The 25882-nt window shown below is 40.6% G+C and overlaps 1 protein-coding gene across 1 annotated transcript in view; it reads left to right on the top strand.

Annotated features, from left to right (window-relative positions):
• Positions 1-25882, top strand: part of LOC106751714 — a 380102-nt gene that overhangs the window by 72750 nt on the left and 281470 nt on the right. Inside the window, exon 2 of the mRNA XM_014632745.1 lies at positions 24284-24361. The gene's annotated coding sequence lies outside the window, so the exon portion shown is untranslated. The remainder of the gene's footprint in view (positions 1-24283; positions 24362-25882) is intronic.

Raw genomic sequence — 25882 nt, 5'->3', positions numbered from 1 at the left:
TTTTCATAATATGTTATAATCGGAGATCAATCGAAGTAATTGCCACCGCTTTCGACTATTTTTTGCTATCCTTCTGGTGAAAGCTGGATCCCTCGTCAAAAGAAGGATCTGTTTTTTGAGGCGACCCAATCATCGACCCATTTTCGGAGTTCGTTGAGGTTGACGAAGTGCGTGTCTTCCAGGGCGTGTTGCATGGAACGGAACAGGTGAAAACCAGAAGGAGCAAGATCGGGGAAATACGCTGAGTGCGGGGGAACTTCCCATTCTAGGTCTATCAGTGTTTCTTTAATCGTTCTTGCCACGTGCGGCCTAGCGTTGTCATGTTGAAGGATCACTTTCTTGAATTTCATCGTAACGTTATTGCAAAATTACGACAGTCCATTACAAATCATGATATGATTATTTTGAAAATAATTAATCTTGTTGTAACATTTAAAATAATTATATCCAAAAATTGAATGTTATTTTGAATAACTCCATATTTGAATGAAACGTACGGTAATCTTCCAAAAATATGAACTTCTTCACTTCAAAATACAAATCAGGTCTTACATTTAAGACCGTCTTAATTAGGTCATCTTCAGATACTTTGTAGCCAATGAAGCCACCCGTACAGTATCTGAAGATACTCTTAAGATGATCTTAAATATAAAACCTGACTCTTGTAAGAGCTGGAGAAAATTCGGAAGCGCCGGAGCTGCTAGAAGGATTCGATCTCGGGACGTTTTACTTACGAATGTCTGCTCTTACCATTCTGAACTATCCAGGCGTCTGTTTCAATTTACTCTTTTTCGTCCTTTTATCGCCTTAATTCTGAGACAGGACAAAGAAATAGTTATTACAAAAACTTCCAATAATTCAATTTAATATTACAAACTGCTCCCCCCAAGAATAAGATATATTCAAATAAAGATAATATAACTTCAAGTTAAAGAAATTATAAATCTGGGCTTGAAGATATCGTTATCTCCTGTCGAATATTCTTCACCTTATATTCAAGAAAATTATTCTTGAATAACGAGGATATTATATTTTTAATGTAACTTTAATGGAATTCCTTCGTGTAAGCGAGTGTCATCTATTCAACGCTGTATAATCTGATTTCAACGCGTGCACGCTGAGAATACGGATCTTCTCGAAACAACAATATCCTTTCTTCCCGTGCAGCCAATTAATCGATCTTTCCAACGTGTCGCTTCTCTCTGTTCACACCTAAGACTCAGTTCACACCACCGTGCTTCGTATTTCGCGAATCGAACTTCATATCGCGCGTACATTTCTCACCGAGCGACGCGGAGCAGCGTTATTTTCTCCTCACCGTCGCTCCCAGCGCGTCTTAACGTAATAAAATCTGTACAGTCGCCGGGATATATGCCTGTTCCGTGAGATGGAAGTGTATCGTCGACGTGCTGCGCAATTTGCTCTCTGATTACGCCCTAAAAACGAGCGCTCTTCCGCGTTGGTTTATCGCGGCGCCGTTCTGCGGCACTGCTTTCTCTCTCTCTCTCTCTCTCTCTCTCTCTCTGTGTTATATTACCGGACGACAAGCGTGATTACCTTTGTTCAACAATGCTGTAGCCGCCCTCCTCCTCCCAAACGGGAAGGGCCGCCGTCTCAATTCCGGGGACTTAAAATTTCATGGCGAAGAGTGCCACGTAGTGGCGGACGTTACGTTTAGGCCGCGCGCGCGTGTTTCTCGGTACAATAAAATGTAGACACGCAGGCCGGGGGAGGGGGGGCATACCCAGTGACGTCATACATAGTGCTTTCCTTCTCTCTCTTTCTCTCGGTTGCGAATAATTTACGATCGCGACCTCTACTCACCGTTCGTGTAAGTTAATGCTTTAGTTATTCTATCAAGCCTGCGGCCGATCAACGCGATACAGCTTACCGTTCCGGTTGCCGGTTTGTGGAAAACAGAAAGCAGCAGCAGTCCGCGTATGAGTGTACGCGTGATTATTGGGCTCTGGTACGCACGAACAATAATTTATACCGCCGCGAATGATCGGCGCCAAGCGATCGCCGGCGTTGGCGCGAGATATCGACGGTATTTCCGGCCGGACTACCGGCGTATATATCGTATTAAACGGTACGAAGGCCAAATATGCGATTTACCTTGAATTAAACATTTCCATGAGAGTAATTTTACGCCGAACCCGAGCGAAACGGGTGCATCCGTCGTTGCGGGCTTTCCAAGACTTCCCAACAGATACGATAAAACGAAGTATTGCACATTCATTTTATTTACATTTATATCGCACGTTTACATTTACTTAAGATCTATACAAGAGGCACGAAAAGAGCGTAATCATATCAATGTTTATGTAACGTAACATATTGAAGATTGCCTCGATATTATCGATGCTTATTAAGTTCGCCATCGATCATTTTGGCATCCCTTTAATCCTTTGAAGCACACATTTTTCCTCCCGCTTATTTTTCATCAAATTTGGTACCCGGGGATTTTTGGGATCGATGGTCACGGATCTGAGGGTAAAATTGAACAATTTTTTAAATCTAAGATGGCGGATTCAATATGGATGACCGAAATTGCAGCGAATCAACCAAACTATTTCAAATTGGGTATTCATGAATAATATATGAATTTTTTATTTAGAAATTCAGTGTAAGCAAGATTTGTCTTTACTGTTGATTATATCATTTCAATCCTTCTAGTTCGTTTTCGCAATATCGCATTTTATAATTTGTACTCGAAAGCTTTGAAATAGACACTGAGTTTTTGCCTGTTTCATCCATTATTTTGTACTCAACATTTCAAATTTGGTAATTTTTCAAGTTCGACTCCAGATTCGTAATCAGTAATCCGAAAATCCTTTATATGCCACATTTGAAGAGAATTTATTGATTTGCTGCAATTTCAGTCCGCCATATTAGATCACCATTTTGAATTTTAAAAATCTTCTAATTCTGACATCAGATTTGTAATCAGCGACCTCAAAAAAACCCTATATATAACTTTTAACACCTAAATTTTAGAAAAGTCGCTGGAAAATATATTTTCTCTGAAAAAATAGACATTTTTCTTAACTTGGTTATTTAAACACTTTTGCAATTAATGAAATGTGTATTTTGACGATTTTCTTACATTTACTTATCTCTAAGATACTAGAAAAAAAAACAGTTTAAATATAGCAATGAAAAAGTTATCGACAAAATCTGAAAGAAGAGAGGTGTGAAGTATATTTCTCATTGTGCTTCTAAGGTTTAAGCTGATGGAAACAAAGGCCTGCGTATTTTACGTGCAAATTTTCCACAGCTACATTCAGAGCAATTTCTTTTTACAGCACTTTGGCAAATATCTACATCTGTAACTTACGAGAATTTCGAAAAATAATCGAAAATAATATCTCTATCACGTCTTATACATTAATTCAATGTTTGTTCGTACAAGTTCTGAAAAGGATTAGGTTTAATTAAGAATTCGATTTTTGCCGTAGGCTATAAATCGAAGTGAGAAAGGCGAGAGAAGCAGAAATGCTTTTATCGTGCGAACGTCGCACGCTATTAAGACTCGAGCGACAATCCGCAAAACTATATATCGATTTTCTGATTCCACTTGTACCCAACTGTTACCAACTTTACGCTCGCTTCATGCACCGTGCGAGCATTTCCCGCATCGGATTTTCCCTCCGTGCCGTCCGGTAATGCACACATCTTATATGTATTTCAAAGAGAGAACGCGTCACTCAATCCTTTTTGCGCGGAAAAAAGCGTGTTTATTAAAGAGTGAAAAGGGTACCGTGCGACGAGTAATTTTCTCTTAAAAATCTAAAATTTCATGCTTTCACGCGTATTAATCGAAATAGTTAAAGTACTTTTATCCGGAATGTTTCATTTGATGGATAACTTTTTAAAATTGTTTTTGAAAAAAAACTATAAAATATATAATTCTGTAATTATGCGTAATTACTTATCTGTACTTTAACTATATACAGTAATTTCTACATTATCTTCGACATTAAAAAAGTTATAAATAATTTTGCTAGTACGTCCGGAAATGCGACAGATATGCGAGCAAAATTGTTATTTAACGTTGAGTAAATCATTTATAACTTTACTAATATTAAACATCATGGTGTGGAAAAATTATCGTACATAGTTAAAGCATAGATGAATATTTGTAGGAAACTTCGGAATTGTATGTCTTGTAGTTTCTTCGAGAAGAGAATTTCCACATTTCACTTGCAAAATTACGTTTTATGCGAGTTTCCCTTAACGAGTATCGCTGAAGCAGCAATTAGCTTCCTAATTCAGCGATAACTCGTTCAGATAACTCGTCTCGCGCTGAGATATGCCGAGGAAACCTAACTATTTCATACCGTGGACATTTAATTTGCCAAAGCGGCGGGGCTCCCTGAATAATAGTACCTGTGTGTGTCGTGAAATGTTCGGCATCTGCGACGGTTCTTAATAACGGTGAATCTCGGATAACGCCTCGTTTCGCACGATATAAAGTATATCGCCGTGATACTTGTCTCGCGATAACGAATCGCTACCGCCGGCAAAAACCGCTCGTGCGATGCGGGAAACCGGCGAGGGGGAGCTTTATACTTCCAATATTATCTCGCCCGCAATTTCTCACTGGGAGTCTGCCGGCCAGCGGCGGCGCCGGCCCGTAATGTTCCTCGGGCTTAATTCTTCGCCGGACTTATGATCTTTCGACCTACATACGTAGCCGTGCCCGGCCACGATGCGCCCCATTATTTCGCGGATTTTGCGTTACACGGCGTAACGCGACCGTTACAAGAGCTGCGCGTCGCTGGAGATGGGCGATACAACCCGAATCTATCGATACGTCGCGTCGATACATCGTATCGAGGATGAAAATGTTGATATACAAAATATATTGGACATCTTGCATCAATACATCGACATCGTGGATGAAAGTATCGACACACATAATATATCGAGCGTCTTGTATCGATACTGTCGGTATCGATACTTGAATTGCAATCAGGATGTTGGAGTAGAGGCAGGGTTAAGATAGTTATCTTGAATAATCACGTCGTAACCCCATATCGTTACTGAAAAAGTAACTTGTAATAGTAACGCTGTTGTAAATGACGCGTTACTTCGCAATCCTGATTTAAAAATACCTGTGCTGTATACGTTATATGAGTGTACTTATGCGAATGATATAATTATTATTTTATAAGAATAATTATTTTGTAAATAAGAGTACACATTTTAAATAACATTTTTTTTTTTCGTAAAATGATATATATTATTTTGTACATGACGTATAATAATAATGTATAATTATAAATGTCAGTTTCGAGTCGCACCTCACCCTGAAGAAGTAAATCGTTGGCGAAATGTTTAGAAAACGTCGAAAATAAATCCATGAAAGATATGCCGCTAATTTGGAATGTCAAATCAAATATTTATAAATATCAATCAATCGCTGATATCGGGGGATTGTAAAAATAATAACTGATTTTACATCTGATTTTAGGTGATCACTTGTCAACTTATTTTGCCCTTCGATCACTATTTTATCTGCTTTAGAAAGTAGCCTATCGGAACTGCGTTCGCAATTAATGAGTAATACTGAATTGCTAAGGCTTTCAAATAAGTCATCGGGAGGCTGTTGAATCCAAAAAAATAATTGCCATCATGAGCGGTCAACATAGACGTATCGAAGTTCGATATTCAAGGGTCGCGTGCATCGATGCATAGAAATATCGAGCGACAAAAGTATCAGGGCGAAATGTCGATATTTTAGCATTAAAATATTGATACCTTATGTATCGATATTTAGCACTGGAGTACCGATAGTTGAAATATCGATACTTGGAATATCCATACTGTGTCGCCCATCTCTCTCTCTCTCTCTCTCTCCTCCCGCTATCGGTGCGACGCAATCTTGTTTATTTACCTTAACCGGACTATCCATCAGTAAATTACTTTCAAACTACGCGCCCTTCACCCTCCCCCTTTTCGTGACAGCCGGTTCCTCCCAGCCAAGTGTACAGTACACGGAGTAACTCCGAGTCAATCGCTCGAGAGAGCGCTATGCTCTTGTAACTTCTCGCTTCCCGGTGGAAGAAAGTTGCAGGGCGGACATAGATCCCTTAAGCTCTACCCTTGCGACTACGCTATCACTACGACCTCGGATACACGTAACACGACTTGTACGCCGGGAGGAAACCCGGGTCTCGAAGCGTGATCCGTTCGCATCGCGAAAATAATTCTCTCGGAGCAGCGAGCGAGAGCGGGCTGTCGTGCGCGCTCAGGGCTTCGCCCGGGGGTTTCCGTGGAGCGCCACGAAGACGCACGAACTTCTGTTTGACGATCCAGCTGTCGGCGAGACGCGCGTCTCCAAGATGAAGCACGTCGGATCCAAAAATAGCTGCGACGACGGCACCGGCGCACTAAATTGGGACGGTTGTGCCTTAATGAGCACTATGGGATCTCCTCGGAATCTGGTCGTACATTCCTTTACGTGTGTGACGGAGAGGAAGTTGAAAGAGAACGTGAACGACGATGACGAGGAGGAGACGACGAGGCCAATTCTCTCTCGGCGACGTTTGTACGACTGATATGGGATGAGGGAGGAGGTGAAGAAGAGAGAAAAAGAGAGAGAGAGAGAGAGAGAGAGAGAGAGAGAGAGTCCCATCTATCCTGGCATGACAAATGATCGGTCAGGTGGTTGCCGTCTCGTGCAACAGACGCGGCGAGAGCACGCCAGTCCCCGGCCTCGTGTGTGTGTGTGTTACCTTTGAAAGCGTGCCAAAATGCGCTTCGCCGCGCGAGGCTATGAATGACCACGAAATTCGCTGTAAACAGCATCTGAACGCTCTCTCACTCGTCTCTAATCGCTGCTATATCCCAGCGGTACTGAATGACCGGGGCTATTACTGTAGCGCCGGTTGCTCGAACTTTCCGCGAATTCGAGATTTGTAGACCCGACGCTCGAAGAAAGGAAATCATGTTTCAACCCTTAGAAACACGGCGGGAAGCATATTTTCCACCTTTTCTCTTTCAGATTAGTGTCGGTGAAATTTTCTTGGCTATATTTGGACTGTTTTTTTTTTTCTAGTATCTCAGGGATAGGTGAATGTGAAAAGAATCATCAAAATACACGTTTTGTTAACTACAAAAGTGTTATGAAGAACCACATTAAGAGAAATGCCCGTCTCTTCAGAGAAAATAGTTTCCAGCGACTTTTCCCAAATTTAGGCGTTAAAACTTACATATAGGACATTTTAAAGTCGTTGATTACGAATCTGATGTCGGAATTAGATTTGCAAAATCAAAAATGGCGGTCCAATATGGCGGATGTTCTTCAAAATTCAATATAATTCTGATATGGCGGACTGAAATTGCAGCAAATCAAGCAATTCTCTTCAAATGTAGTATATAGAGGGTTTTCGGGCCGCTGATTATAAATCTGGGGTCGAAATTGAAAAATTATAAAATTCGTAATATTGAATACAAAATAGTGAATTAAGCATGCAAAATGTGTTAGACAATTTTGTGAATATATCACGTGAGCCGATAGACGCGCACGAATGCGCGTTACTAGGGAAATTGTCATAACGTCGGATTTTTTTCATATTTTTCTGTATTTCTCGCACTTAACGTATCGTTCGATAAATCCTTGAGGTTAATTAACTAACTCTCTTGAAAAACATGCCGAACCAAGAAGAATAGAAGCACAATGGGAAGTAAAGCGCGCACAATATTATGTTGTATGTCGAATCTTTAATTGTTGTGTGTTTCAAAAGTATGTTAACGGAAGTCCGGCAACGGTTCAAATATTTCGAAAATAAAACGTTTTAGAGAGAAATGTAGTGTAGTAAAAGTTGCATGATACATATTGGTTTATTTAACATTGTTAAAAATTTTACGTTGTTAACATTTTTATTTGTGGTATGTTATCAAGGTCAGGTCAAAGTCGCATTAATTTTTTAAATCGTACCCACTATTTTTTACTACAGATTCTGATAGTGTGTGTGTGTAGGCGCGCACGCGCACATGCGTGCGTCCTTATCTCTTTTGTGACACACACACACACACACACACACACACACACACACACACACACACACACACACACACACACACACAAAGAGGAGTAAATCCGGCCGTGCAGCCTTCACGTGGCGCACCTCGATTAAAACCAATACCAACAGTAAGCTATATTCGAAATACCATAACTCTCATAGACTAACGGAAATATACTTTGTAGTATTTGGGTAGGAATCCCTGATGTTGAACTATTGAACCAAGACTGGACCAAGCTTGGGCCAAATCTCAACCGTTCAAAGCCTTGGAACCGAAAGTAGGTCCAAGCTTGGCTCAGCCTCGACTGAGCGAATTTGCCAAAGTTTAGTGGTGCTATGGCGAACTTGGGCCAATGTAACATAATCAAAATATTCATTCAAAGTTGAACCGAAGTATGGAACCGTTGGTTTAATTGTCGATGTTAAGACCAAATACAAAAATTATACCTAAAACGACAATCTTTTGTAAATACCTAGTTTATGAAAAAAATGATAATTCTTTTTAAATATTCTTCAATTTGTTACATGTATAAACCACCTTCGTGTGTATTGGAAGGCTAATTGGAAGGTTAATTTCATACACACGAGAATGGTTTGTACACGCAATAAACTGAATATTTAAACAAATCGTAGCGCTGTCACTACTAGCAGGCACAGTTCTAGTCGAGCCCCTAAATCCAATGAAAGTTGCGGCTGCATTAGCGACCTTTCCTTCTTATGAATAATCGGCACTCACGTCAGAAGTCACCCGTCAATCACCTGTCAATCGTCTTCTTTTTTCCACCGTACGTCGCATACGGCGATATAGAAGCAACATTTGCGAATGACTGTGAATGACGCGTTCCAATATCTAATATATTATGCGATGAGATTATTCGCCTCTACGATAGAGTTTCTCTTTTCGCGGTCAGAGAGCGTCATGTCGTTCTCAACGTGTGTCGATATACACACGTCGCTTCTTCTTCATCCGCGCGGCTTATTGAGTCTGCAATCGTGTGTATGACAGGGGCCCCATTGACGTTTCGCGTTTCCGGATTGGATGTCAGAATTGAAGATGAGGACAAACGAATGAAGCTGGAACACAGCTCTGATTCCCTGCCGGCCAGTCGGTAGGTATGCTATATATGCTTGTACACTACACTAGACGCGTACGGCGGTATTATTAGAACTGTATGAATTGTTAGACCGGTAACTCGGCTTCCCTCGCGGGCTTTTGACGCATTCCAAGCTTTTTTTACCGCACGAGCTCGACACGACATCCACGCGAGCGAGTAAGCGAGCGGAGCGATGCTTGTCGTTTCGTACATTATCCCTTTTCTTGCTGAAATCAGCTTATCACCTGCATCGAGGAGACGATGCTGGATCATATTGTGCTAACCGTTAGTATGCATGCAGAAAAAGTCTGGTTACCCATAATCGTCGCCACCAATGGAACGTCGAGCTTGGATTTATTACACTTTTTATGGATGGATAAATGGATATCAGTTGGACTGGAAATAGCGAGCTCCGAAAATAGGACGATTAATGTAGATAACGAAGATTATTAAATGCTCGTGTCATTTAATTATATCGAGTCCTAGTGAAGTGATTTCATTGGGACGCGTTTTATTCATTCATTTAATTTCCTCTTCATTTAATTCTTTACGTTTCTGTAGAAATGTCGAATGACGAAATTCAGACGTATAAGTAGCAAAAGTAGGTTAAATATATATATTTTTTATTTATTTATTTATTTATTTATATACATAGGTCATTCGATAAGTTTTACACATGCCTTAATTTTATCCTGCAGCCTTAAAGTTGGTATCACAATGACAAATACGTTTCAATAAAAGATAATTCGTCAAATTTAGTTAGTCTGCGTGAAGAGTACAATTTTGTACAATTTTGAGTAGAGTTTGACGATCGACGAGTATTCGAACGAACTCAAAACCGTTTTGGGCAAGGAGGGTCCACGTGAAGCAACAGTTTTCCTCTGGTATTTCGCGAATTTCAGCGTGGAAGCTTCTCTATGGATGACATGCAACACTCCAGGCGGCCTTCTGATGTGGTAACGGAAGAAACCGTGAATAAAATAAAGTACCTACTTATCGGAAGCCGGGGGAAAACGCATCAACAGATCGAGGAGATATTACAGATTAGTGCACCAAGCATTCAGAAAATTTTGCACGAACGACCGCACGTATGGAAAGTTCGTACGCTGCGAGTCCCTCGTTTTCTAACAGAGGAGCGAAAGGCATGAAATGAATAGGGTGAAATGATATCAGGAAATGTTGAGAAACTATGAAAATGGTGATCTGAGATGTCTAAATACCCCGTAATTTCGTTAAGGATGACTTGCTTATATTATTACGATCGTTCGATCAAGCAAGTAAAAATCAAGTGTGGCTGTTTGAAGATAAGCTTACGCCAGCGCAAGTTGGCGAAAATTTCGATAAATAAGAAAGAAAATAATCGTCATATTTTGTACGAGCTGTTTTGGCGCGAATCGTTCTGGAAAATTGGCAAACAATGGCTGCTCAACGGTTTAAATCAGGTGATTGCTAGAAAATCTGCGTCCACTTTCAAAAATGAACACATGGCCTTTTCACTACGATAACGCTCGACCACATACAGCCCGACTGAAGAAGAACAAAAATCTTTAGAGAATTCCGGCTTAAAATTGCTTAAGCATCCTACAATCTTGATTTTGTGCCCTGCGATTTTGGTTTATTTCCTCTTATTAACTCTTAGAAACACGGTGGGAAGTATATTTTCCATCTTTTTACTTTCAGATTTTTGTCAATAAAATTTTCATTGCTACATTTAGATTGATTTTTTTTATTTCTCTAGTATCTTAGGGATAGGTGAGTGTAAAAAAATCGTTAAAATACATACTTTGTTAACTGCAAAAGTGTTATAAATAACTAAGTTAAGCAAAATGCCTGAATTTTTTTCGGAGAAAATACATTTTCCAACAAATTTTCCAAAATTTAGGTATTAAAACTTATATATAGTTAGATTTCCAAAATTTAGGTGTTAAAACTTATACATATATATATCAGAATTAGAAGATTTTCAAAATCAAAGATGGCAGTCCAGTATGGCGGACCGAAATTGCAACAAATGGAGCAATTCTCTTCAAATGTGATATATAAAAGTTTCTCGGGTCACTGATTACAAATCTGGGATCGAAATTGAAAATCTACAAAATTCGAAATGTTGAATACAAAATAGTGGACCAAACATGCAAAAACTCAGTGTCTATGACTTTCGAAGCTTCTGAGTACAAATTACGAAATGCGATATTGCGGAAACGAATTAGGAGGATTGAAATAATACAATCTACAGTATAGACGAAATTTTGCTTATATTGAATTTCTAAATAAAAAATTCATATATCATTCATGAATACCAAATTCGAATTTGCTTGATTCGTTGCAATTTTGGTCCTCCGTGTTGGATCGACTATCGTAGATTTGAAAAATTTTTCGATTTTGATCTCAGACTAGATCATCGAAAACCACCGGGTACGAAATTTGATGAAAAATGAGCGGGGGGAGAAATGAGTGCTTCAAAAGGTGAGAAAAAAAATTATACGTTTAACATTTTGTTTCTCTCTGCGAAAGCTTTTCTTCGGATGGTGTCTGAGCGACTCTTTCAATCTCCGTGACTATTTCTGTGACGATACGCACGCCTTACGACACTTGGTTCTTAAACGAAAGGCCCATAAAGATTGTGGGAGAGCACGACGGCGGCGCAACACCGAGAGAGCGGAGATGTTGATTCGCGTACACGCGCGATTTTACGCGAAAGCCGATTTGATTTATTGCACAGCGACAGGAGGTCTCGTGGGATCCGTTCTGCGAGAGGTGGAAGAAGAAGTTACTCGCTTCGCCGAACGTTTAATTAAATCAGAAAACGATTTAGCCGTCGGCTCGGCCGGTCTTCCCGATAATCAGCGATATCTTACCTCACGGCGTTACTTACCGTTGATAAAAAGTTTCCGCGGGGTTTATTTCGACTCGCTGATTAAAAGCTTTCGGGAACGACGTGATACCCGAGACCCCCTCCCCGCGCCATCGTTCAGACACCCCCTTCCCCCTCCTGTCTCGCCCCAGTTTTCGATCTCTCGAGTGCGGACGCCTGGGATATATCTTGCGCGATGTAAAATTAACCCCGTTTCCAGCCCGGCCGGATTCGATTGGAAACGTGTACGAATGAGCGAGTCTATCAGCACCCGGAAAATATTTTACCAGGTTTCGCAGAAATGGATTTTTCTCTCTCTCTCTCTCTCTCTCTCTCTCTCTTTCTCTGTCTCTCTCCATGAAAATTTGATGGAAGCCCATCATCGTCCAGCCGGTCTTTACTTTACGATATTAAATACCGTAATAATTAAAACGTCAAATTGAAATCCGGTTAAACCGGAAGCGCACTTTAAATTAATTGAAGGATGAAATTTCGTTACTCATTTACACCGCTGAAATCTGATACGCCGGAGTCCATCAGTATTTGTTTGCTTATGACTTGGAAGCCACTAATGTCTCGATATCGAAATAAACGTCACGTTTATTTATCATTTTATGTCGGAGGAACAAGATGAATTCAGGAGGATGTATTATGCGGGCGACGTTCGATATTTCAAAGAATCCAGGAAGAATCTTAAAAGCGATTATTTGTCTCGTTATAGGAATAACGGGCGGTATTTCAAGCCGGCTGAGAATACGTTCCGCATCGCTTTGAAACTTAATTAAAGTCAGAGGTAATTCTCGTCGATATTCGGCTAAGAATAAATTAAACGTCGGGCTAATTCAAGCGAGACGGTTCTTTTCGCTGCGTTTTAAATTGCGAAACTTCCCGGTGAACAGAATGTGACTAGAATACTTCTACAAACTAGATCTTGTAAGGTGATTCGTTATGCACGTTCACTTGTGCTCTCGGCTATGACTTTCGGCTCTATCGGAATTTTTCATGCCGCAAAATAATAAAAAAGAAAGAGAAAGAGGGAGAGAGAGAGAGAGAGAGAGAACAATAACGCGTAACAAGATAAAGCGCGCGAAAAAATCGATAATCGTATTGGGCGCCGCATTTTTTGGCGACGCAGCGCCAATAAACCCGACCGACTGCGCATCGTTCACGTGCATTAGACCCTCGAAAGCGGATCGATATCGTAACACACGACTTGCTTGATTCATCTTAAGTAATCTCACGTAATGAATTCATTCTCATAGATTTCCTTCGTAAGCATACGAGAATGCGCACATCAGATCGAAGGTAACAATAATAATAATAATAATAATCTTTATTAACGGGAAGAACCCTTTAGTATACATCAGAAAGGAGAACAGTTGTTAACATAGTAAAGAATTAAAGCTGCTTAGTTGAAACTACATGAATGAGCCTTAGTCTAAACGCCGACGCAGAGCCATCGAAGAAATTAACAGAGGTGGAAAATTTATTCGCGGAAATCATCAATCTATTAATACAAGAATAAGTTAATAACGTACGGTGATAATTAACGTAAAAAATGCTGCATTTTCTCAATTCGCTAGCTGGAACATTTAGATTTATGAAACGCAACAAATCAGGACAGTCGATAAAGCAATTGAGCGGTTTAAAAACGAACATAAGATCGATGATCATTCTTCTATTTTCAAGGGATTTCAAGTTTAATTCTGGTAAAATCAAAATATAGTCATGGCAGTTAAACGTCATGGAACTACCCAAGTGATAGGCAGCCATCCGTAAAAACTTTTGTTGCACACGCTCAATCACATTAAGATGTCGATTAAAATATGGCGAGCAAACGGTGTAGCAATACTCCAGCTTAGATCGAACCAATACACAATATAATAATCTTAATGTGGTGGCATTTTTGAAATGCTTGCCCCACCGAAAAATAAAGCCGAGCATTTTATACGCGGATGAAACAATACTTTGAATGTGTTTGTTAAATGACGGGTTAGCACTAAATAAAGCTCCAAGATCACGAGCATCACAAACTGAAGAGAGAGGTGATCCATTCAGAATATAAGTGAATACAAGAGAGTCCCGTTTATGAGTAAAATGCGTAACAAAGCATTTAGAAATAGTAAACTGAAGGCAATTCCTGCTGCACCAGATTTCAAGTCCCAATAAGTCTTGTTGTAATAAAAATGGATCTTCAGGTCCATCAATCTGTCTAAATATTTTAAGATCGTCAGCATATAAAAGAAAGTTACAAAATTGAATATATTTGGCAATGTCATTTATAAATAAAACAAATAATAGAAGTCCAAGATGTGAACCCTGCGGCACACCAGACAAGACAGTTATGCTTCTAGAACAACTATTGTTCAGTTGATTTGAGTTCTGTCAGAAAGGAAACTAGAAATCCAGCGCAGGAGAGAACATCCGAAAATTGAAGATAACCCCGAATGTAATCACGGGAAATTCATCAAGTCGATGGACGTGTATACAACATGCAACTTGCAACTTGCCTAGCTTGAAACTCAAGTGAAAACGTGTAACAATGACAAGATAAGACATCAAAGTGTGACGAGTGTCGACTTGGCGGAAATAATCGTACGTTGGCAAATTCGAGCTGTAAATATTTCTTCCCCGAGCAAATGTCGCTATACGCGTTTTTTCCCCCACAGAATAGTGAAATTGGAGCGCGCGCAAATGATATTTTCCACAACTGGGACAATTTCGTCGCGCGTAAATGTCAGCTCGCACAAAAGCGAGGAAGCGAAATGGAGGGAGCAAAATATATCCCCTCTTGGTCGAAATAATTTACTTGGCTCCGAATTCATATCAACTCAAGAACCGTGCTGCGTTACTTTATACATAAAGAGGGAAGAGTAATCTTCGAACGCTCCACCCTTCCGACGAATGCGCATCGGGCACGCAGAAATTCGCAACAGGCAACTTTGATCTACGACGTGGAAGTAAAAGCCCGACCGGTGAACTACACATCGCGTCGTTCGCGGACTTATTGGGGAGATGTACGAGGAAATATACGCTGCTGAACATGCGTGCGCGAAATGGTAACTCGAAATTGACGCTCCCGGTGTAGCCTTCGAGTGTAAGATAGAAAAAATTGCTATTCGTATTTCAAGTTGCTGTCCTCGCAAAGAAACGTTTCATACACCGCACTATCATCGATTTCGTTTCGACGGAACAATCGATTGTACGATACGATACGACAATATTAACTCGAGTTCGGCGCTCGTAAGTCAAATTGACTCGAGCAAAGAATTAAAATTCTTTAATTGTTAAATCTTGAATTATCGCACGTATCAATATAGAACTCTTTTCTTAAAATATATACAATTTGTCACTTCTTTGTGTGTAGAATCAGTACGTTATCTTATATCTTAAATTATCTATTTCAAGAATAATGATAACGGAAAATTTGTTGAATTTATCTTTTGTACGTCGTTAAGCAACCTTCTTTGTACACTCATGCAATAACGATAAATAAATATTATTTTCCTTGAAAATCCTTCGATAAAGTTTTATCATATCCATCATACTCACCTGACCTGGCACCATCTGACTACCACTTGTTTCTCTCGATGCAAAATTTTCTTAAAAGAAAAAAATTTCAAAATTTTCAGGATGTTCAGAGGGCAGTGATAGATTTCCTGGGTTCAAAGGATAGGATCTTTTATACATCCGGCATAAATGACCTTATTGACAGATGGAGGAAGGTCATAGAAAACAGTGGTCAATATTTCATTAATTAATCTGACTTATGAGCTTAAATATAAGAAATTGAAATTTCCTAAAAAAATGACGTAACTTTCATATCAACCTAATATATTTATATTTATATGAAACAGAAACTGCAAATATTCCTGTATAAAGTTAATTGAATGAACACGTCGTCTCTCTCTTTCTCTCTCTCTCTCTCTGCTCTTTTTTTTTCAACACAGTGACACTCGGCACCGCTGCACCGGTTTTGAATCGTACTGTTATCGTGTTACATATGTCCATTAAACGGCAGAAAATTGATTTTATGCGCACGAAATTCATCGCACGGTTCTCGACCGGGCGAAAAAATCTGCCGTGCCTCTTACTCTACGCTGTTTTTAATTCGTCTCTGTATAATAATCTCCCGATATGCGTCCTTTTTATTCCCGCGCGTTTTATTCCCGTGACTGCCGCGCTCCATCAATAACAGGCTTCCGGTCGACGTGATTTTCTCCCCGATGCATCAATCGGTACGCAGAGAAATGATACGTCAAAATTTGTGTCGTGCTTTCATTCTATTAAGAGCTTTAAATTTGCCGGGTGAACACGTAGGGAAATGTCAATCGGGTTCAACGTATGCGAGCGTAGTGCGTGCGACGTGGAAAAAGTAAAAAGTGAAAAAAAGAAAGCAAGACTCGGGAATATAATTGCGCTGTAAGTAATCCGTGTCTAATTAAATAACAACCGCCGTCGTCCCTGCGAAACGAATAACGGATAAATTTCCGGACCCGCCGCCACTCCGGTTTGCCGGTTAATATAGAGAGAAAAAAGAAAATGTTTACAGTATGTTGCGTTGTGAATATTTGATAGCATAAAAATACCGCAATATCCGATAACGATGCAATCAAATCCGATGAAAGCTATCCCTACGCTGGCCGATACATCCCATATATACCGGCACGTCAGATATATTTAGTTTCAATCAGACAGAATGAATTCAGCGGGATGAAGATAAATTATACACTCGCGGGAGAGAAAGTGCCACTCCGGTTCTTCGATACATCGGGCTTCCGCGAGAGCGAGGAAGAGAGGGAGATAGCGAAAACCGAGAACCGGGAGAATCTCGCCGGAACTTCCCCCGGCAAGTTCGTACGGCGACGCGATTAGGATCGCGCATGACATCTTCCGATCGTCAAAGGTCTAACTTTCTCCCGCGACTCCGTCGTCCCCCACCGCGATTCGTTAATTCCATTCCGGCGCTCATGTCGGCGCCGAAGATGCGCCGACAGGGAGGAGTTGAAGAAGGAGGAGGAAAAAAGAAAAGAGGAAGAAGGGGAAATCGCCGATCCGGGGGAACGACTTGGAGAAACTCGGCTGCAAACTCAATCTTCGGGATTACCGATACTCGCGGTCTCATCTATATCAGCTCGGCCCTGCTTGCTCTTATTGCGAGAATGCAGTATCGGCCGTCATATCGCTTTCTTTCTTCTCTTCCCGCGCTTCTTTTTGTACCGCCTGATTTCGTCCGGATATTAGAGACGGGCGATACAGCATCGGTACTTGGAGTATCGATACTTTTTTAACGGCGGGGTAGCGATACTACGTATCGATATTTCGTCGTTCGAAATTCCTGCATATCGATACACGACCCTTAAATATCGAGCTCCGATACGTTTGTACTGGCCGCCCATAATAGCGATTATCTTTTTGATTTCACTCCTGATGACTCATTTAAAAATCTTAGCAATTCGTTTTACTAGTTATTTCTTTCCGAGTGGCTAAGAAAAGCGTTCGGACGATTTTACGAGTGTACTGAATCGGTCACAAATGTCATTTTGTGAATCTTTTTATTTCAACGTATAACGCAAGAATTCTCGGCATGTGTTTTCTCGCTTCTGGCGTCATCAAACCGGAACAGTTGCAGCAACTACCCAGGTACCATAATCCAATATATTTGTGCAACTCTAGTATCGATATTGACAATACCGATACAAGACTTCGATACATTTTGTATATCGACACAAGACATTCGATACATTTTGTATATCGATGCAAGGGGTTCGATACATTTTCGATATTAATGCAAGCCGTTCGATGCAATCGATACAATACGTTCGATACATGATGTATATCGACAATTTCACCTGCGATACGCGTCGATACGATGTGGTATCGATACATTCGAGTGCATCGCCCATCTTTACCGGATAGAAATGACTTTCCGTCGGATCTTACTTCGCCGTGACTCCTTTACGTACCTGCGCGGATTTCGCACGCGCGTTAACATCCGGCTGCGGTGTAGCCACGATAGCGGAGATTTTCCTGCCAGCCGACGTGCACTAAACGTAACGCACGGTCGTCCCGTGAAGAAGGGATGAAACCCCGCCGGTATCCGCCGTTTTCGCCGCGCTCCTCGTGCGTTTTCCATTCTTCCTCGCGGCTTTCTCTCCGCGCCCGGCTCCTATCGATCCGACCTTATTTATATGGCGCATGCCCGATTGCGCAAATATACGCGCAATGTCGTTAGGACCGAATGAATTTCGGCTAAATTGCAAAATCGATAGTTCGGGCTTTTGGACAGAGCCCGCGAGCGCCGACAGCGATATCGCGGGGAAAACGAGATAAAATGTCCCGCGTATTCATCGCCGCGTCACGCGTTTCGTTCTCCCGCTCTTTGATCAATTTCGTGCTGAGATATCTTTTCCCGAACGGAACGGTGTGATTGAGAATATCGATCGGCCTCTTCTGTACGGCTTTATAACGATATGCGGTGTACGTCGTTGCATAATGCACGCATGATTTAATATTGCCTTCCGAGACTGTAATTATCCGCCCGCGCGAATCATCTTCGCGAGGCACAAAGATTTGTAGATTAAAGCCTCGCGGTTTGCACAGCCGATTCATTTTCGAATCAGGGAAAGGCAACGACGTTACTTGAGGACGTATACTTGGGAAAGTATAACGTGTAGCCGCTTCTCCCCTCGCAAGCTCGAAGTTTATCTGTTAAATGCTCACGGCGCGTTTTACGAGGGAAAAATAATCGGGGAGGCGGTTAGTTATTAAGTATTCAGTTCGCACGCGCCGGGGAAAGCCGAGTCTGTTTGCGAGAGCGGCCTATCAAGCGAGGAAAGTAGAGCTAATAATAAAGTATACCGGTGTACGTGCCCGAGTAAAAAAATGTTAGGGAAAAACTAGTCACTAGACGGAAACTGGACGGTTTTTACTGGCTTGAATTTAATTAGACGATAACTGTTCGGAAATCGTCCAAGAAGTACCGACTATTATTTCTTGACCAGTTACTTGCCTATTCCAAAAAAAGAAGTATAGTTAATACTAGACAGTTTCAGTTTCCAGCAAAAACTCTGGTTCCAATGTTTCCTGGCGAGAAATTAGGCGAAATAATAAACAAATGAAGTAGTGTAACAGATGAGTGCTCCAAATCTTGTTAGGAACTGGTCGGGAACTGACTAGTTTTTACTATCCAGTTACTGTCGAAGCGAGAGTCTCCCAATTTGTGAGTTTTCGCCGAATAAAACCGATCGGAAACTAACCAGTTAGAGAATTACCGGCCAATTACTGGCCAGAAACTGGTCTAATTTCTATCTGGGTAACAGTGTGTACGTATGTGTATCGCACTTTTACACACGCGTACAGCCCCGATACTCTCCCCTGACACTCGCTCTTGTACATAATAAGATCCAATTTCAGAAGCCGCGCCGCCGATACCCGGACGATTGCTTTGTGTGCGCGGAGCGAAAGTACTTGGCCCGGGTTCGCGAACTTGTTGTTGCAATGCGTTTCGAACGTTGTCACGACTCGAGAAAAAGAGAGAGAGAGAGAGAGAGAGAGAGAGAGAGAGAGAGAGAGAGGTAAAAAGAGAGAGAAGGAGCAAACTGTCTCTCTCGCACGTATCGAAAGCCAGACCGGAGAGCGACTTTGCGCCGGGCAGGAACTTTCAATAAGATCCCGGCGGTCCTACGAAATGTGGCGCCGAACCCGCCTCACCGTATATACGGGAGTGAATCCGACCTCCGCATGCTCGTTCGCATGGAAACTTACATGATCGTCGAATCGAATCCCGAATTCTTTATACCCCGTACGGCTGCGCCGCCGTCGTCGTCCACGTCCGCCGTCCGTCGGCCCACCGCCAGGAATCCCGCCCCTCAACGCTCGCGATGTGCAACTTCCGCTCTCTTCTTTTATATCGCGAGTCACGTCTCGCCATAACCGGCGGGCAGATTTATGAGTCAGCTTCCGTTCGATACGTATCGATTCACTCTCGTCTTGCAGCTCGCATGCAGTCGACGGGAATTCCACCGGTGCTTCTTCCGGTCCGAATCGTGCCCCTTTCCGCACGGGGAACATTTTCGGGAATCCTGAAACTCATCGCCCCCCATTGTCCATTTTGCAGCATTCCATTGCACTTTAGTAGCGAGCGAAAAATCGCGTATGAGGTTTCGTGTTCAAGTTGGGCGATACGGTGACGATACGGTATCGATACAGAAGGAAATAGGGATTTTTTCCCCGGAAAATAAGGTTTTCTGGGAAAAATCCTTATGTATCGATATTATGTATCTCTTTATGTACCGATACTATGTATCGATATCCTATGTGTCGCTTAAGTTCACTCTAGTTCATGTCTTCCGAGTCCTCTTTTTGTTATCGACTAAGGTTTTCTGGGAGAAATCTTTATCTCCCTATGTATCGATACTATGTATCTTTTTATCTATCGATATCTTATGTATCGCCCAACTTCACTCTAGTTTGTGTCCTTTTCTGTTATCGGCTAAGGTTCTGGTTCTCTGAGAGAAATCCTTATCTCCCTATGTATCGATATTATGTATCTCCTTATGTATCGATACCTCACATATCGCCCGACTTCACTCTAGTTTGTATCCTCTTTTTGTTGTCGACTAAGGTTCTGGTTTTCTGGTAGAAATCCTTATCTCCCTATGTATCGATATTATGTATTTCCTTATTTGTGTTAATACCTTATGTATCGCCCAAGTTCACTCTAGTTCGTGTATCTACCGAGTCCTCTTTCTGTTATCGGCTGAGGTTCTGGTTTTGTAGTAGAAATCCTTATCTCCCTATATATCGATACTATATATCTCCCTATGTATCGATATCCTGTGTATCGCCCAAATTCACTCTAGTTCGTGTCTCTTCCAAGTCCTCTTTTTGTTATCGGTTGAGGTTCTTGAGCGTTGATATACGTCGTTAATAACTGATATAATAATTCCGCAATATGGAGTTTTCTGGAACGAGTAGCCGAAAAAGGGGGAAAAAATTTCAGTCTTCAATAGCCAACGAGAAAGTTTTAATAACCTCTTGGGAGAGGTTCCAGCCGCACCTGAAGGAGAAAAATCCTATCGTGGTGCTCGTGCCTTAGAATTTTTACACACTAACTTCATTACTTTCCGATATTTTTGTTCTTACTTCATCCAGTGTCTGTAGCTTTCGTATCGAAATTCTTTTCCTCCCCATTTTACGAAACGCAATATTTGTTGCGATTGACAATATCGTATTTAATTTCAAGATATCAATGTCGACGGGAGTATAAAGCTTGGAATGAAATTTATTCCGGGCAAAATTTGCAGCTCGATCGTGAAACGATAAGAAGAGTAATATAAAGTTTCAAGTTCCTATCGTTACGTGCAGTTATCGAATGAAAATATAAGATACAATCTCTTTGTCAGATATAATCTGGAAATCTCTCGGAGGTGCCGGAATTAACGACCGTATAGAAACCGTTTGTCCTTGTTACGTTGTGGAAACGCCGTGTGCGGAATTTCGAACAACGTCCACCGTGTATATTCGGAACGGCGCAAACCAAACATATTTTCGGTCGTTGGGAAGAACGATATTTTTAATTCACGACGTATCGCGACCGGACACGATATTCTTTGAAGATATTTTCGAAATACGTTTGTCGGAGGATATCTACTCTCTCTCCCCCCGGTTTTCCTTTCTTCTTTATCTGTACACAGCATAAAAGCGTGAGATTATAAATTAGATATTGCCGCGCGCGTAGCGACACGGAGAATTGTATGCTATGTAAAAATTCTGTGACACGCTGAAATTGCATAACGTTGAATATTACCGGCGCCACCGCTTTTCGAATAACAGTTGACAATACAAACACGGATTAACAATGCGCATTGCGTCGGGCGATACATAATCGGATGTGAAATTTAATCATTACAAGCCGTTCTCACCTCGCGAAACACCGAAGTCAGCGCGAATTAAAATCTCAAAGGACTCGCCGTGCGTATGCCGGGGCGAAATAAAGAGAATCGGAAAACTTGGTGAACTTTCTTTGATGCTGCGCCACTTAAGCGCTAACTCGTCGTTCGAAAACTTCCGTCTCTGCGTTCTGCAGGTTGTATACGTATACAAGCTATAACATAGCTTTCATGACTTTCTGATCCGGTTAGCTTCTCTTTTATCGCTCTGTTTTTACTGCCTCTTGCTTTACGGTCGTACTTTTTTTTTTTTATATTTGAACTCGGCGAACTTTTCGATCTGCTTTTTCCCATCAATTACAATTGTACAAAGAAAGGGACGAGAACACAACGAAGTTGTGTCGGGAAAATATATCGCTAAACGCGTATTCGAAAATTCGCCCGACTGATGTTACATGGGTTATCGCTTAATTTTTTTCCTTGGTGCAAAAAGAGTTCCATCGAGTAAATAAAAATGCCTACGCGCATACATCCCTATTTTAATCGAATCGTGTATTTTTTTCTTTTTTTTCACGAAATAATTCAATGTATGTATGTATTGAGTTTTCCGTTCGCAAGATTGTTTTTATACCGTGAATTTTGTTTCGGCATGAAAAATTCGCGCATTTACGATATTAATTTCCAGGATAGCATTCCCGACGGCGGTACTATTATTTATGGATCTTTATGAACAAAAACAGCCGGCCGGCCAGCTTGGAGCATTAATTTGTTCCGGATCAGCGCGGACATAATTTTATCGTAACAATGCTGGCACACCCCCCATATTCACAAACGCATTTTAATCTATCGCGCAATTAAGTGTTAATTAGCTGCTGTGGGCGATTTCATTATTCAATTACAAAACACAACGCGCGTGTGTTTTGTACGGGCAAATATGCGCGTTCGCCATTACAACAGTATGTAAAATTTAATTTCGTTCGGGTAAGCGAGTCCTGCGAAAAAAAAAAAAAATGTTCACGCGCGTTTAGGCGTCGCAATTAAAATTTCTTTTTTCATCGACGGCGAATCAATGAATATTAAAACAATATTATGGACGTTTTCAGGGCTTTTCGGGGTTCTTAGTCACAGCACGGAAGACTCTGTGATTAAAAAAAATACACCTTTACAACGGATTAGTTTCTCCTCGTAGTTTCAAGCGGGAACGTTTCACGTGAGTCACGTGTGTCCGATCGATCGTATCCGTGAGTGCAATTGCGAGCGGCGTTTCAAGCGTTTTCCCAACTATCGCAGCCATAAAAATCTGGTATAATGATACCGAGGAAGTTATATGCGCAGTATCTAGATTTGCCGGTAGATAAAATTATCTAAATAATCATTGAGATGAATAAATACATCATCTTTATTTTCACCAAGATGGAAGAAATACAAAATATATTCGTCCTAATCTTAGATGAAAAAATATGTTATCTCATCTAAAAATTATCTGAAATGATGTTATGGTCCGTGTTCTGAACTCACTTTTCGATCAAATGAATGAAATAATATGGACCTATGCGTTAAGCCTGTATCAGATTAGGGATTGGAGATTAGATTTCAACGAATCGACTAATTTCGGTTTTGTCTCCTTTGGTCTGTTATTTTTAGCTGCGCTGTTATTTGAGACAAAATATACTCGTCTTGCTCGAATTTATTACACCAGTTCAGCAGTGCAACTACAAAGAATAGACCATTTGTTTCACTTGATCAATCCACTTTAAATCTGTATCGAATTGTTGACTGTGAAGGCCAACCCGACTGCCGATTACGATTGTCAACTTTTAATGGACCAATTACAATAGAGTAGTTACATGACCCTTCGCAGTAATAGGTCCTTCAGGAGCCGACAGTCGTAACCGCCAATTAGATCGGCCTTCATAGTCAGTAGTCTAATATGGGTTTTATAAAAGAAGACCGAAACGATGACTGCATTCAGAAAACACAGCGATTAGTGGATAGTCAATGATTATTGATTTTTTTTGTTAGATCCTTAAATTTAGAGCGATTATTAAATTTAGAGCGATTAACGAATTAACCGTTAACCGTTGTACCATTTTATGATCTGCGTAATTTTTATTACAAATTTTTATAAAGTCTTTTATGAAAGCAATATCATTTAAAAAGTTATCTGGATAAGTAATGCTACGTATCTTATTATACATCTAAATAAATCAAAAGCAAAATCATCTTCGTCTCATTGAAGATGAATTTTTCGAATTATCATCTCATTTTCATCTAGGTGAATCTGAAATCATCCATGGCAAACACTGGATATATGTATACGTTAGTTATCCGTCCCGCTGGTACACATCAAATTAATTAATTAATTAATTAATTAATTAATAATACATTAAAACGATTCTCCCTTTGTTTCAGATCGTTTACGATTAATGGAATAACAACGTTTGCGGTTTCCACAAGCCTAAAGGAATCGATTGTCCCAGCGTTGTCATCGTGAGTACATATTCGATATATTGAGTTAAGGACTCGATTTTTAGGATCAAAAAACATTTTTTTACTGCATTATCTGAAAGTATGCATTTTTAAGAATCTATTTCTCTAATCCGCATCGAAAAATTTGAAAAATTACGAAAGTTACAGCCTGTTATTCGAAGCGACGCGCAGGTCGAAATCGTAGCGCTCACCGCACCTTTTGAAATTTCGGCGTAAAATAACCGCGGTGAAAATCCTACGATCCTTTGGCATACTTAAAAGGTTTAGGGGTTTGCTATGTATTAAAACCAGTTCTATCACGGCCCGGTCCTAACACGCCTCGGTCCTGACACACACCAGTCCTGTACAGACACGAGATGTAGAAGCTGTTTTGTTTGTCTTCAGTCCTTCGAATTCGTTCAGTTCGTACGGACGTATCGTTGCAGGATGAACCGTAAAGGCTGAAGAAAGGCTCAAGCACGTGCAAATCGTCCGCGAAAAAAAAAATTTTGTGGGAGTAAACATACAATTGAGACTCGAACCGAAATCGCGAGTACGTCAGCACAAAAGTTACAGTCGAGCGAAACAGAGTTTGTTATCGACGGTATTCGTGGTTATCGTTTTATAAATGTAGAAATAATTAAGTTTTAGTTTTTTTTTTTATATCTTTCGTACCTACTTGAATAGTTAAGACATGTGAATTTATCTATTGATTGGTTTCGTATTATGCCGTATTTTATATTATTTTGTTTCGTATTATATGGTCATAGATGATGTATCACCAATATTTCGTCGACGTGTCGTGAGACGAATCTCGTCAGAATCATCAAACGATGAGAATATTAATTTATATCCGCGGAGAAAAAAACAATGTTTACAAGCACGTGTAAACGAGAAGAGAAGTATGTTTTCTATTCTCTTATTAATCCTGCTGATATAATTTATGCACTTAAAAAATTGATTATATCTATGTTTGACTTTTTTCCAGCTCAAGATAGACCATGATTTTGATAGTCTCAGAAAGTAAAGCCCTAACAGAAAAGTTAACTTTTATTGTATTTAATAATGGAGAAAAAAGTGAGCTTCACGATAAAAGTTTTTTGAACGCTAAGTTCAATAGTTTTTCAGATATCAGCATTTATATCAGAAGAAAATCAACCAAATAAGCGCGGTTGCTTTCGTATTAAGCCTTCGAGAAGTTCGAACACGTTAGTTGAGAGTCTTCGGGCCGCGAAGTGTTAAGAAGTCTCGGAAATCATTCGAATTATCTTGCGGCTTTCGAAAGCAGCGTTCTTAAAAGTCACGCCTACATTTTATATTCGAATTTCTCACTAATATAATATCTACGTCGGCGGGGCACGTAATTCGACGTGGCTGATTCATGCCAGCACATCGAAACTGCACCGAAAACGAAAGATGATATCGTCGATTCGGTACCCAGAAATTTACCTGCCAGTTTGCTATCGGTTATTATCGCACTGGGAGAGAGAGAGAGAGAGAGAGAGAGAGAGAGGAAGAAAGTACTCAACGCATAATAAATCA

The sequence above is a fragment of the Dinoponera quadriceps genome, unplaced genomic scaffold (genome assembly GCF_001313825.1).
Source record: "Dinoponera quadriceps isolate SergipeBrazil2010 unplaced genomic scaffold, ASM131382v1 scaffold115, whole genome shotgun sequence".
Taxonomy (NCBI): Eukaryota; Metazoa; Arthropoda; class Insecta; order Hymenoptera; family Formicidae; genus Dinoponera; species Dinoponera quadriceps.
Note: the sequence above shows the minus strand (reverse complement) of the source record. Positions and strands in the feature narration are given on the sequence as shown.